The sequence below is a fragment of the Anser cygnoides genome, chromosome 1 (genome assembly GCF_040182565.1).
Source record: "Anser cygnoides isolate HZ-2024a breed goose chromosome 1, Taihu_goose_T2T_genome, whole genome shotgun sequence".
Classification (NCBI taxonomy): domain Eukaryota; kingdom Metazoa; phylum Chordata; class Aves; order Anseriformes; family Anatidae; genus Anser; species Anser cygnoides.
In genome coordinates, this window is record NC_089873.1 from 91821538 (window position 1) to 91837260 (window position 15723).

Below are 15723 nucleotides of genomic sequence, written 5' to 3' on the forward strand. Positions count from 1 at the left end.
TTAAATGTGCTAAAGGAGAAGTGGCGACTGTTCGCTAATATGCATGCTAGCCTTATCAGAGCATGTTAGAGAACACCATTTTTTTTCCCAGATGCATATAATTTTAACACCTGCTCATCCCCAAACTTCAATTACTTGATCCTAGATCTATTTATAACTACAGCTGCTGTTGGTTGCTTTGGTATTTTTATACTAGCCCATATGGCTGAAAGAAAATGCAGAGATGTACATGACGGAACAGAGGGCAAAATAATTGTCTGGAAAACCCAGACTGCTGTTCAATATGTCTGGAAATAGTGTAGCAGCATGCAGAGTTCAATATACGTCATCTTGGTTTGTTGTAGGAAAAGGATTTGCAGCCAGAGCCTTGTCTCTCAAAATCAGCTTTCTTGTTTACCATATTCTACTGAATACAACTTGAACTGCTTCTGGTAGACCAACACATACCCTTCATCAATTAAAGCTAAGTAGTCTTGTCATACAGGGACACTGAAAGCTGTGCCTGCTGCACCTCATGCTGCACCACACAGCACAAATGCTGTAGATCTCCAGCTAAACCCAAGCAGGACTGAACAGGGAGAAAATACATCCGTTGTTCAGTCTAGCCATTGTCTTCAGGAAATGGTAACCTGTCAGACCACACTGCAAAACATCCATGCTTTTTCCATTGGTTACTGTTTGAAGGTTTCTTTTGGAAACGTGTTTTGTACAGGGCTGTAGAAGTCAGAGGAGTGAGTTGAAGCCACTAATGTTTGGAATATTTGAAGAAATAGGGTTGGTGGTTTTACATTATAGACCAGATCCTACCAACCACTGGGTATTTCCAGGAATACATAGGACTTAAAGACATTCATTCTTGTTCTTTCTCCTTCATACCCCTCTCTACATGAAGGTTCTGGAGATAAGTGAGCTGTGGACCATGTATACAGCAATATTTTTGGCTTGTTCCATTTCTCCTCCTGCAACCCAAGTACCTCATGTCAAGACATTGCTGTTTCTGTCCACAACATTTCATTGTCATCTGAAACTTGAATCTGATCTGTGATGCTGTTACAAGGAGTTAAGACGTTCTTGTGTCCACTCTCTGACCATCACTGGTGGAGTTATGGCCCAGTAGCAGAATAGATGATTGTCTCCTCATCTGCTGAGCTCAGATAGTTGATATAGATAATGTTTCTAGATCGATATGAGAAAGTTCTATCTCCAGCACCTTTTCTCTAAAAATCAGCAGCTTTACACACATTTCTTAAAAGTACCCATTCTATCCTTTCTCTGTCTTCCTTCTATTTTCCTTTTACCCTGATACTCTTGATACACTACAAAACATTTAGAGAACTGTGGTCTTTGAGAACTGTGAAAACATTCCATGAGGGAAAATTATTCCCTCATGGAGAAAAAAATACATTTTTGTTTTTCACTCTTATGTCTCTGCAGCTTTTAGTTACTAATTGTACCTTCATTGTTCTTTATGGCTGTATGCTGTGGTCAGTGATAACATTAATTGCTTCCCCTCCTGGTACTTTAACATGACTTCATGAATCATTCAAGTTGTAATAAGTTCAGTAGCTACCACTATAATTTCATTTTCTTACAGGCTTGGACTGTATAAATCCTCTATTCTTAATTAAATCTTTATCAAACTATCCTCAGTTCACACTGCCACAGTTTTAGGACAAGAGTTTCCCTCATCTTTATCCACTGGTATTGCACAGAGAGAAAGAGGGTAAGTCAACCTTTCCTAAGTTTTGAACCATCTCTTGCCACACCTGTCTTGTTGGCTGTGTAACAAGCCTGAAATACACGAGAACCTCAGGTGCCTAAAGCTGGGCCAGTCCAAGTACCTGTGCCGTATATTGCCTCAGTTTTTGTGGGAGTGCTTCCTGTGATACCTTGTACTTCTAATTTTACCAGAACCAGTGAGCACTGGTTTTACTGGGCATTTTATATGGATTTTTTGTTTATGTGGTTTGATCAGAGATTTTATCCTAGTAGCCATAGTGTTTTGGGGAGGAATTCCATGCATTAAGTCTGATAAAGACCAGGCTAAGGTAAATCTGCTCTTCATTTCTCTTCTTCCCCAAAGAACTCCACACTGATGTTCTTTCTAGGAGACAGCTGGTGAAGGGTCCCTTGTTAACTTGTACAGAAAACAAGACGTTCCAGTGTGATAGAGTTATTTTGAAGGCAGGGAGTCTAAATTTCTACCACTTTTTTCTTCTGCATTCTTTTTAATTTTCTGGAGAGACCACCTCTGAGAATACTGATGTTTTTTTCAGTCAGTTTTCTAAGAAAACTTGTCACAAGGGTATCAGTGTTGTGGATGATGGATTGTCTCCTGTTCCACAGAGAACGGAGTAAACTTACTCATGTATGTCATACAGAGCATTGGAGTGTTCCAAAATGAAGTTGAAAAACTGACTTTAAAACTTTCTATTTCAACAGCTATGAACCAGTTCTTTTGCATTTACCTGAAACACATTCCAAACTACCATACATGGTAGATTTGATTTTGATAAAGTAACTTCTGATTTCTCTTAATAACACTGTTTTTTGATCTGATATAGACTTGTTGTAGCTGGATAAATTCTGCAAATATTTCTAAGACCTTCTCTTGGAGAAAAAAAAAAAAAGTTTAGATTCCTTGGTTATTTTACTGATTTTATTTCTCATTCAAGATCATTTATTCATAGTAACATCTGATCTCTTAAGAACTTGACAGGAAAATTCTCAGTGGAGGATAAATTCCTACCTTCAGCATCATAAGGGAGATTAATTTATTTTTGTTAGCAGCAGTTTTTAGCACCGCTGAAAGATGTCAAAATGTCTGCACTTGAGAATGAAGGTCTCTATTTTATCAGCTTATCGGACAACGTATGTGCATAGTGCTTTCAGATTTCTGAAATGTCACTGTGTTTTTATTATGAATTACCATGGGCATTGACAGACTTCACCTCCAGGATTAGATACTGAGGTATTAGGTGGGAGGATGTGTCTTAATGAGATGACGTAATATTAAGATGGAAGTAGTTCCAGGGTAAATGGAGAGGGCTCCAGGTAATTCAGTTTCAGCCTAGACTTTTCTGAACTGTGGTTACTTTAACACTGAGCTAAATACTTTGTTCATTTATTTGAAGTTCATTTATTATGTAACAGTGTCCCTGCTAATATTGTGCTGGATATTATGGATATTGCAGAGTGAAGACCTGTCTGTGTAAATGTAAGTCAAACCTGTTGTCACACTGGATGACTTGGGTCATCCAAAAACCCTCAAACGCTTTTCAAGTTGTGTATATTGTGTTTGATTTCCAACCTGAGTTAAGGAATAAGGTATTCAAAATGCCATACAAATGTCCTGAGCTGTCACGTTTCCAGGACAGGTTTGAACACTGCACTAAATATGTGGACCACTCTATAATGTGTTCTCTTGTACTATCTTCTGAACTTGTCTGCTGACTATTATAAACACAGCTTTTACCAGAGATCTATTTGTATTCTGTAGGAACTATACCATGGTTAACAGCTCTTTTCTGTATAGTTAAGCTCTCCTTTCAAGTAATTACCTTCAAAAATCTATGCAGTTTATGTTTTAGTTCTGTGTGATAGATTTTAGCATTACAACAGGAACACAGACTTACCTACTTCTTTTACAATGTGATTTTTTGTTTTTGTTGTTTAAAAAGTGTGCTTGGATAGTATCCAGTGTCTTGATCAGTAAACTGGCTGCTATGAGATTCAGACAGGACTGGTTAAATCAAATTAGCACTCCACTGATTAATTTAGAAAAGCCGATTGTTTTCTGGGCTTGTGGCATATCATGTTCCCAAGATCCTGCTTCTGAGAATACAACTGTTAAGGGAAGCAATGCAAAATGAAGATGTAATATGATGATTTGTTAACCAGAGCAGCCTGTCTTTTAAAAATATATATATCAGGGACAGAGTTCTCAGCTAACAAAGTTCCTTATCTTCTCTTTAACCAAGTACTAAAGGCTAAGAGGAAAAAGTAAAAATTCTTAAAGTGGAACAGGGACTCAGAATAGAAACTTTGTTTTCTCCACAGAAGATGAACCTCCACAGAGGAGAGTTGAGGGCATTCCTGTATTTAAAGCTATAGATTGGTGTTTGAGAGCATCTAGTATGCTCATAGTTAACTGCAGCTAATAGCTCCCTGGGAAAAAAGTTTCCTAAAACACTGAAACCCAACATTCTTGAACTTAAATATACTATATGCAAACAGCAGTTTAAGCTACCTCTTGATAGCAGTTCTGAATGCCAAGATCTTCTTGTAGGATTATTTGCATGATGATAGCTGCAGGTGTACCTCTAAAAGACGAGGTTCACACATCAGGTTTGTGTTTCCCAGAGTACGAATGCTGTTTCTATTTCAGATGACCTATAAGTCACAGAGCAGTGGTGAAATGTCCATTTTTCATGACAGACAGGTCTCCTGTACGTAGTGAAGTGGGGGCTCTATCCAGCAAAATATCTCCCTGAGCTTTTTGTTGGCACATGATGGAAATCTGAGAGAGAAGTCTCCAAGTGTAAATTGGTCATTTGCTAAGTCTTACATGGGTAATGAGTGTGAAATACTTAGGGTTGTGACAAAGTTCTTATGAGCCAATTTCAGAATAGCTCTGATCCAGATCCAAAGGATTGTTCCACAAAAAATAATGGTGCAGGTAAACTGGATATAGCTAAGCTTACCTACCATTCCTAAGGATTAAATCTTATTTTCTTTCCTCACAGTTCTCACTAAACTCTAGTTTGCTTGAAACTTTACATCTTCTGCTTAAGTTTATCAAATTAAATAGTTTTGTTGAACTCAAGTTGTTTTTCTGCAACGGAGCTTTCTTCCTCCTCCTCCTCCTTTCTTATCTTTTTTTTTCTTTTTTTTTTTTCTTTTTTTTCAAAACTCAGAGTAGTTGATTCTGGTCAGGAAATCACATATCTAAATGTTAGGCAGTACTCATCAGTTGATTTGCTCACCTTAGCCACACAAGATGCTACAGGAAGCAACCACAGTCATTAAAATGTTCTTCTCATCTGGACACGTGGAATGGGAGGCATCATATTTGCAGCACCTACTTCTGAGTCTGTTCGTGGCTGACAACTTCTTCTTTGACACTTGTTTTTCTGTCATTTGGGATTTTTGCTTGGAGGTAGATCACTGGTTTGTTAGCAGGAGGCTGAATTTGGTTAGGTACAATTGACATAAATAGGCAGGAAATTCACTGGAATTCCTTTTATGGTTTTGCAGCTGCTCTGGGTTCCCCCTCCCTTGGCTGTAGGACAGGTGGCTATGTATAGCTGAGCTCTTTGGGAGGGCTTCACAGTTCTGTCCCCGCTATGATATTGCATCTACTAAGACCCCTGGAGCATCCTGCAGGCTTCCTGATCCTGGAGTTTGCTCTCAAGGAATACCTACATATCATTATCTGAGGTTTTCAAAAACAGGAGACTCTGCAACAACTTTTAACATCTGCCTATTTTTATTATTTTTTTTTTTTTTTCTGGGTTGGAAAAGGCCTGGGTTGACTACAGTCCAGTGCATCTTTTACCAGTTCATAAAGTACATGGCTGGTTTCCTTGTGTGTTCTCGACATTAAATTCCCTTCTATCTAAGCTGCAGTTCCACTGTGCCATCAGACCGGCTACCATACAGCCTCTTTCTGACTGCTATTTGTAAGTTCTTTTATACAATGTACATGTTTTTTGTTGGTTTAAGTCCTTTAGAAACCTTGGGGGAGCTTTGTGTTGTTGTCTGATTTGTTTTGTTTTGTTTTTTATAAACAAGTTTCTCTATCACCAGCTACTACACTGAATCTTCATTTCTTCATCAGCCTCAGGTCCTAGAACTAACTCCCTGTGATGATTAGACACTTAAAGACTTTTTTTTCCCCCCTTTCTTTTTTTCTTCTGTCTCATAAAACATAAAAGTGATTACAGGAGACTGTGACACACAGAAATAGCTGGAAAAAGTTTAAGTACTGGTTTTGGAACCAAACATAAAGTCTAAAACAGAATGCTGAGAGTCGGTAGGATTTTCCAGATTTGCAAACTATAGGATTACCAGAATGAAAAAAATCTAATGCCTGTATGAAAGTAATTGCACACATATTGCAGACTGTACAAACAGTTTTCAGAGTGAGTTTAAAGGAATTAAAGGTAAATGAAATGGGTAGATTCCTCAATGTGAAGGTGCATTAGATGATTTGTGCCATATTGCCATTCGTTGTTCTCCTGTCTTTGAATAATCACTTCGCTCCTTGCATAGCATGATGGTTAACTACTGTATGACAGCTGTGAAATGGAATTTGTTTAAAAAGCACACATCCTCCAAAACTATCAAATCCCCTCTTGCTTTTCAAACAGGATGCTCATTAATCTTGAAGTGATGGCAAAGGTTTGTAAGAACTGTGGCACTTAGTTATAAAGATGCCACATGTAGTAACAAAGATGTCACTTTTCATACTTGCTCTTTAGCTCGTGCTCAGATTGTACATTGTATATATGCAACTAATAAGATTGTGAAAGGAGTATAGCTTTTCATCAGCCTTTGTATCAACTCTCCCCAAGAAAATTATACACTCAAAGGCAGACCTTGTAGTTCTGCATCCCCAAGAACACAGCAGAGTGTCTTAAAAATGCTAACATGCAGGGATATTTAATGCAACAGTATGTATTTTTGTAATGGTCTGCTTTTAATAAAATAGGATAGATTTATAACTTTTTGAAAGTAAATGAGTAACAGACTGGAAAATCTCAGGGATACTTGCTGTGAGTAGTTCTCGCATACCAGTCTACAGCATCTTTAATAAATCCAGCTTCTGCTTCTTTCAAAAGTCTTGGTAGTAAATGTCAGGTTTTTGTGCAACTGATATATGAGATATCTATATGTATGATATGTAGATAGATATTTGATAGGTAGATATACATATTCTATCTATACACATTCTACTTGCATGTTCATCACCATAGTAAAATAGTGATCTTTTATGCAGGACAGCTGTATCTAGTTTCCACTGGAAGGTCTGTTGTAGTCACAATCATCTAAGGACACGACATAGCTGAGCTGTGCAGGTAGGGCTGATCTCTTCTAAATAAATGACCAATGTAAACTAGTTTGGAAACAGCGTGTAAGCTGTCGGGTGTACAAGCCATTCTTCAGATCTGAAAAGGTAGTAGTAAACTTCAAAAACCAAATACATATTGGGAGCAATCTTTATGACTTCAGCTAGGTAGGCAGTGAGATTGTTTGAAAGAGAGTAGTAGCTGATATCTGTAGAGTGCAAAGGAGTTGGGAAAGAAAATGAAATGGTTATCTGTATGGGAAGGGCAGAGCCAGTACAGTTATGATTTATCACTCAGAAATGAGCTATCAGAAAAAGGAATGATTTGTTTGAGTTGTCTCACTGGCAAGTTTTTGTCTGACTTTACTCTGGTTTGAAATGGTTGTTCAGATTAATCTTTGTAGACACTGCAAGGACACCTGGGACAATAGGTGAAATGTTACACTCCCAGAAATGCAGGGGAAGCATCCAGGGACACTGATGGCTTGGTTATTGGGAGATTTTACTGCATCAGTAATGAAGGAGATATGACAAGTTTCACGCTTTTTGCTCAGGCTTGCTCTAAATTTAATGTATTTGGACTTCTCCTTTCAGGATAAGCTCATCTTATGTAGCAGGAATAGGAGAGCATCTGAAGACTAGAGTGCTTGGTTCTAGGACTTATTTCCATAAGAAAACCCCATCAACCAACTAACCAACCAAAAAACCACTACATGCTCTAATTGGTTGGTGATTTTTCTGTATAAGCACTGTCTCTGAATGGCATAGACCAAACATGAGGCTGGGACCAGAAGCCTTTTCTGAAGTTCTTGCAGTGTTTTGCTGCTTCTTTCAAAATCTGACGTAATTGCTTAGATGATTGTCCTGCTAATTTCTCTTGGTTGCAGGGGTGGGTATATTAGTCTCAGAGCAAACCTTGGTATCTGAGGACTTAGTTGTGTAAGACAGAATTTTGGGGGGATATTTCAGATGATTACTGGTTTTGACAGGAATAGATACACCTATCTTTGGAGGATGTTGTTGTTGTTGTTTTAGTGTGTATTGTTCCTTCTGAGCTACCATTGTGTTGACTTAACATACATGAGAAATTGAAGTGATAAGGGAGTATTCTAAATCTGTTTCATCAGATGATGGCTTTCCAAATCTGGGGGAGAAATCAGTGACAGCAGCCAGGTTTCTTGTGAAGACAATCAGAATATCATCTGAGTGTCTTAGCTTATTTGCATAAAGAGGCAAATCTTGTTCTCCAAAGCAACCCTTGAAAAGGTTACTGTAGTTTGAGGCTTTCTTGGTGCTTATTGCTGTCTTGCCATACATATCCTGTTTCACTTTCTTCATAACATGTGCCAGAGAGAAATGTTTTTGGAACACTCCTCTCTGGGGAGATGATGCAGTAATTTAGTGATCAATAATTTACTTTCTTTTTAGAAAAATGTCTGTGCACCAATTTTCATTTAGATTGACTGACGGTGGTGGTGGATGACAGAGATGAGCAAACATTATGGGCTGTTACTAGTTCCTTTTGCTTTTTCATTCTTATGCCAATGGCAGAAATCTCTGACAAAAGAGTGAATACTCATATGATCATACTTAATATGATCACAGCACTTAGGATAATAGTTGAAAAGCCTGTATCAGCTTGTTATATGCAGTAGAAAAAGCTCACGTAATATCTCAAAAAGCTCAAAAATATCTCAAACATGTTTGAAAAGCTCAAAAATTATTTTTTTTTCTTTTACATGTCTTAAAATATGTATTATGTACCCATTAAAGGTAGTTATACAATGAAGAATAGTTACTGGAACAAGCAGACAATCAGAACATAACATTCAGTTCCATTCATCTTCAGTTATGAGCAGCAAGAGAAATAAATGCAAATAGGGAAGAAAATGTATGTAGGCAGAGATAAAGCCAAGTATAATAACACTTAATGCTAAAAAAGCTCTATTTGACTTATTCACAAAATGCCACCTGTGAAAAACATTCTCAGCTTGGGTTTCTGGCTCCTCTGACATTTGATTAAAGCTGGAATTAAGCAGCCCTCATTAGAACTTCAGGAGAATGAATTATACTTAATAAATGTATAGCATGTGTACCTGATATGAATGCCAGCACTGTACACCGTACTATTAACATCCAATTATGTTGATGAATAGCAACTTAAACTATAATTTCTTAGAGCTATAAATTTTTAGTTTTAATATACTGCCATTTGTATGTTTACTGTGGCAGAAAACCAAGGCAGTCATGTGATGACAACAGCTTGGTACCAAGTTTCTGACATACCAGAAAGGCAGCGCTGATGCTGGGACTCAGCAAGAAGGGAGAAATGGTGGAAGGAAAAAGGAAAGAAAAAAGTATCAAGGCTACTTGGTTTAGAGACTTTCTGTGGATTAAGTACTTTGAGTAAAGTCATTTGTGGTATGGCAAGTGCTCATGATGGATAAATTCTGGCAAAACTATTGTACAGCTGGAAATACTTGGCACTGAGATGCTTTTTCGTGTGCTTGCCAGTAAACATTGATTTAGACTTCATCTTCATAATACATTTTTAAGCAGGGTTTCAAATAAAAGCAAGAGGAAAATAAAATTATATTGGCTTTGATTGACTCCTGCTCACTTCTATTGACGATGATGGAACAAAAATTCACAAAATATCAAGTGACTGTATCAAGACACTTGGAAGCAGTTCAGGTTTCTGTAGAATCACCACATTTTTACCAGTAGCACCCTAGACCTATTTAGCAAATATTTTCAGGAGGACAAATATTTCAAGCAAGGACAGGGGCTTCCAACTGAAGATGTCAAAGTATCATTTCCCCTGAAGTTATGGGAGAAAAAACTGTTTGAGTATGGGCTGTGGCTTGGTGTTGATGAGTAAGTGGTATTCTCTAAGGCAAGAGGAGGCCTCACAGAGGGAGAGGGAGAGAGGCTGGCTAATTTTTTTCATATTCCTTTCCCACTTTCCCTGTGTAAATATGGGCAGTGACTACTACATCTTGAAACTTAATCATTTGAGAAGTGGATGGCATGTTGCAGGAAGAAGTAGCTGGCTGCTCCCAGGATGCGGTGACTTATTGTGTCTTGTATTTCTTTGGAAAGCATTCAGTTCCAGTAGCTTCAACAATAGGGAATCTTTGGTTGGCAGCTTTTCTGTTGGAAATTTAATCTTGACTATGGAGAACATGATGGTGAGCAGCTTCCCCCTTTTGTGAATTTCATTTACATCCTGAAGTGTTTTTTTGTTGTTGTTGTTGTTCTTGTTTGTTTTGTTTTTATTTTCATTTTTATTTTTTTATTGATCCAAAAGTATTTTCTGGTTTTCTGAATAAATATGTGCTGACTGAAACTACATGGTTCAGCAAGGATGCTGAACTATTCACTGACAAATATTACTCTGTCTTATGTGTGATGCTTATTGGAAGCTTACAAAATGTGCATTGACTGGAATGTAATTTGGCTGCATACCATCTTCTATAATCAGGAATCCTCTGGTTGAAAATTTGAGGGCAGGTGAGAAGGAAAGGTGCTGTCCTTTGATACTTTGTAAATCAACTTGTTTTAATAGTGGGATCACAATCCCAGTAACCCACTGATTCATGGCTAAATAAAAACAGATCCAGAAAGATACTGTTTTTTTGTTATTATTTTTATTTTTTAAGAATCACTATAGAGAGGGAGTATTCCCCAACGATATCAAAAAAATTTTTTTTTTTAAGATTTTTTTCCTAACAAAAGGGAGATATTTTAATGGAAGTTACTAATATTAACTACAAAACTGCATTTGTAGTAGATACGTTCATTCCCTTTTAATGGTGTTCTATAAAACTTTCTGAACAATGCAGAGAAAAAAAGGCCATTTTTGAGTTGCAAATTAATCCCTTTTGTTAATTGCTCAGCTGTAGAGGTAAAATGTCTCACAGAATACTTTAGAATCCAGATCATGTGAGCTAATAATGTTGTTCTTGCTAAACTGAGAAGCTGTCTTTATACTAATTTCTTTCTTTCTGTCTAAAAATGTAGGAAAGTGTACTTCATGTTGCCCTCCTAGAGTTTTCTTTAACATTAAAGGGTTTCCCCTTTAAAGGTTTGTTCCCAAAAGGTACTATAATGTACTTTGGCCTTATACTTTAAAGAAAACAGTCACAGTGCTTGCTTGAAAAGATAAGTTCTCTCCCCGCCTTTTTTTTTTTTTTTGACAGTAACTGTGAAGCACAGTACAATGTTATAATCAGGCCTCAGATTAGGTCAACAACTGTGATTCAAAGGATTTTGTATTCTCTTTGATTTTGTGTAATTCTGTTGGATTTCACAATTGCCTGAGTTGAATTTTGATATAAGCATTGCCAGGGAATCGGTGCATTTTTACCATGAATCTCTGTATTTGTGTCTCAACTTAGTGCATTGGGGTCTCATTGAAAAAAAGGTTCTAGATCTGATGGGTGCAGATGCAGCTTAGAAACACCAAATCTGATGCTACAGGCAAGAGAAAGCAAGATGCTGAACAGGAAATAAGTAATTTCCCTTTCCCTTTCCCTTTCCCTTTCAGGGCAATTTTTGGACAGCATTTACTGCTATTATAAAGGTTTTCAGCAGCTCCGAAGTAATTCTCAGTTTTAATTGTTCATTTCTTTCTGATTTCAGATGACATTCGTATAAAATCAGAGCATGTCTTGAATCAAGCACTATTGGCAACCTGCTCAAAAAAAAAAATAAAGAAAAAAAAAGCATCAGATGCAATTGTATGGGATTAAATGGCACAATTGCTGAAACAAACAATTGTGATTCTATAATTCCCCACAAAAATGGCAGAGTGGTTGTATTTTATTACATTTTACCAGCATAAGTATTAACTTTTTCATTACTCTCCTGCTCTCAGATGAAGCAGTCCCTCTTCTATTCTGTTTAATTATGTGCTGTAGCCATTGGTGAGGACAGTCCTGATGTGTGAAATTCTAACTGGTCTTGAAGACTTATCACACTTTCGCCAATGGAGACACATCCCACCAATCATAATTGTAGCTTTGTTTGTTCTTCCAAGGCATTTAAAAACTAAGTGTAAGTTCTTCACATTTTTACTCTTTCAAAGGTCACTGCCCCATCTAATGACACAGTGATTTGAGGAATGTATGAGAGGGATTGCTCTAGAATCTCGGGATATATAGAGATAAGGAAATAGATATTATTGTATAGACATATAATTATATATGTAATACGGCTGCTGGAAGTTGAAATGCTCCAAACTAAAGCATGATGCATGTGTCCTTCCCTGTAATTTTGAGCAACATTCCCAATTTTTTGTGTTGCTTGTCCCTAGGAAGAAATACAAAGCTCATTGTTATAAGTAAGAATTTATTCTTCACAGCTGCTTGTTTTCTCCTTCATTGGGTACTTGTGTTTCCTCTCTGTAACTGGCACAATAGCTTTGTGTGGGTGCCCTTGGAGGTAGGACTATGTGTATTCTTTCAGATGTGCAAATAGCAAAAGCCACTTTAAATTTAGTACTCAAACTAGTGGAACAAGAAGGTTCCTCTAAGCTGATTATGAATGAAGAATAAGGGTGTAGGAAAGGGGAGATACAAAGGAGATATTGCAGGGCAGCCAAGGAAGGAAGTGACAGTGACCCCTCTATTAAAATGAGTTTGTTTATTTAAAATAAGGAAGAGAGAATTGCATAAAGGTGGTCTTCGGTTTCAAAGTTCTTGCATAATTAGGACCTTTCTGGGAGAAGTGACTTCTAGCAGTTGGATAATGCTTCCTGAAACATGTATTTGGAAATACTTCCCCAGGAGGCTGACAAGACATTGTGTGTGATCTTTACTAGTCAGAAATTCTTCCACTTTTCTTTCCCAGAGGTGAAGTCTTAGAGTTACATGACAGTTTTAGATTCTTATTTTGAGGCCTTATGCTTCATCTGAAACTGAAATGCCCTTTGTTATAAATTAAAAAGACCAATAAGGTCTCTATAAAAGCATTGCAAAGGATATAATTACATTCCCATCACAGTACAAAGGAGGCATTTATGAATGCTTTGTGGTTTGAGTGAGCTGCTATGCTTACCCCTTTTATGAACACTTACATTATAGTACAGATTTCAGTGTTGTTTTCTATTATTCTTATTCTTATTATTTTATTTATTCATTTTTAATGGCAAACTTCTGTTTCTGTAATTGTCTGTGCCTGTGAATAGTTGCAGCTAATGTCACAGTCTTTGGCTTAAAGGTCTACAACCTTCTGTCCTATTAAATCAACAAAATATTTATCGTTATCAACATGATTCTCCAATTAGCTTTTAATTAACTGTGCCATTGCTCTTCACTTTCTGGTGTTTGAGGCAGCACCGAGATCTGTTTCTGTTCTTGCAAATCCATTTGTTCTCCTTTGAGACTGCTCATCCTATCTCAGGCATGTCTCTGACAGCCAATGTTTTCAGTCTACCGCTTTACCCTGTTTAGATGTTCCAGATGCGCTGACTTCCTTTGCTCAATATTTATTACAGTTAACAGAATGAAATGGTAGCCGAAAGCTCTTGGCTGAAACTTGTCCACTATTTCTTCCGCTGTTTTCTTGCATCTCCAAGTAACTAGATTGGAAATACTTTTGTTTTTATTTTAATATTAGGTTATAGGAACGTATCTTTTGGATGTGTTATGTCTAAACATCTTCCCTGATACCTGAACAATAACATGGTCCTGAACTGCCAGCAACGGGTTCTGAATTTATAGAAAAATATCTGTCTTGGACTTAGTACAGGATTTTCATTTGCAAAGTATTAAAACACAAAGAAACAAAGCTGTGCATATCAAGCTGGCTAGCAGCCACGGCGTAGGCAGCAGAGAATTACTCAGTGGTTAAATTACTGGTAGTAAGAAACAGTAACGGAAGTGAAACATGCTTTTTATAATGAGTATTTCATAGAGAGAAAAAAAAAAAAAAGAAAAAAGCAAAGAAATGTATTTTTGTTTGTAAGTGACTTGACTTGAGTTCAAGAGAAACATCATGAGCAAACTGTTGTGGAAACCTCTCTGTCACAGGCTGTTTTTATTCTTAAAGTGGCATGGTTATTTAGAGAAGAAATGCTGAGAAAAAGCAACAACCCACTCCAAGACAAAAGGGCTAAGTTAAGTTCTTTTGTTTTATATTTTGCTTTTATTTGGGATAAATGCAGAAATGTAAATGGCATCAGGATATAATGTAGGACAGGATAAATTAATACTTGGTGCTAGGTTAAGCTATTGGACAAAATAATCTCTTGCAACAGTATGTCACCATCAGGGAGTAAAGAAAACTTTTGATGTCTGCTCAGATGAGAAAGATGTCACATAGGTATTTTTTGTGTAAATGGGAATTTCACGGTGAATGCTTTGTAATTTGGATCTAGATTCAAACTTTATTGTTTCAATAGGGTAAAACATGGTAATTGCTTTTGCAAAGGAGATCCTCAAAGCTTTTCTCAGTGCTTACTGGATGTGGAGTTCATATGCTTAAAAGCTCATCAGCATTTCTAGCTTGGGCATTTCTTTCTGCAAATGTATCTGCCTAGCTTAGAGGGAGACAGTATCATTTGTTACATATTTCATTGCTTTGAACTCATGGACTGCCACAGGTCTGATAGTGTTTCTGTACATTCTGAAGGAATTCAGCTTCACCTCTGCTGTGGATCAAGCCATTGATCAAATTACAAGTTTTCTATTCAAATTAACTTTTTAATGGGTATTTCCTATGGTTTGGAGAGAAAAAAAAAGGCGCCTTAGTAATAAATTTACCCTGTTGTCTGCATATTTTTGCAAAAGCAGCTCAAAGGAGTTGTGTATCAGTACTAAACCCAAGAGTAGCAAATTCCAAGTTTCTTGCAGGTACAGCAAAAATTAAAAGAAAATGCTGTGACATTTTATGCAGCTCTTCAAAATGAAGGGGAGAGCAATAATCTGAAGAGGAATGATTTGAAAGAAACACAGTGACTGAGCAGTAGCTAACTGCTAACAGGTGGATGCTAACTGATAGAGTGACTTCAGTAGCGTGGTGTTCTGTCATTTTTTTCCCTGTCCTTTTGCCTACATGATGCCAGTATCCACAGAAGATGCCAAATAACATAATTGGAAGTTGATGTATGCTACTCAGGGAAGACATCTCCCAGCAGCCACAGGAATATCTGATCTGTTATCTTACAAATTCCATGAGCCGTAACAGTTTGGGTGCAAAAAGCAGCTCTCCAGCCTCCATTCAAACTGTAGTCTTTCTGCTGGGACTGACAATTGAGAAGTGTTAGATGCTCTAAGAAGTGAGCTGAGGCCACCAGTTCTTCCCATATGTCACCGAGATGCTGCCAGAAGTTAATGACTTTTAGTCACTACTGATATGAGATTATTTTATAATGAACATGTAGTGACAAGCTACCTATCTCATTAATCCCAGAGCTATGAAAAGCCTTTTTTTTTTTTTTAATTTCTCTTAGATAGCTTCAACAGCCTGCTTCCAGAAGGCTGAGGGATGCTTGCTAAGCACATCCCTGTTCTGTGTGGTTATTATTATTATTTTTTAATGTGATGCTATTCAGCATAGAGACAAGTTAGGAAATATTGTTTCTTTGGTGAATGATTTGGATGAGTAATTACATGTCTATTCAATTCTTAGCTTTAGAAAGGAACCTTAAA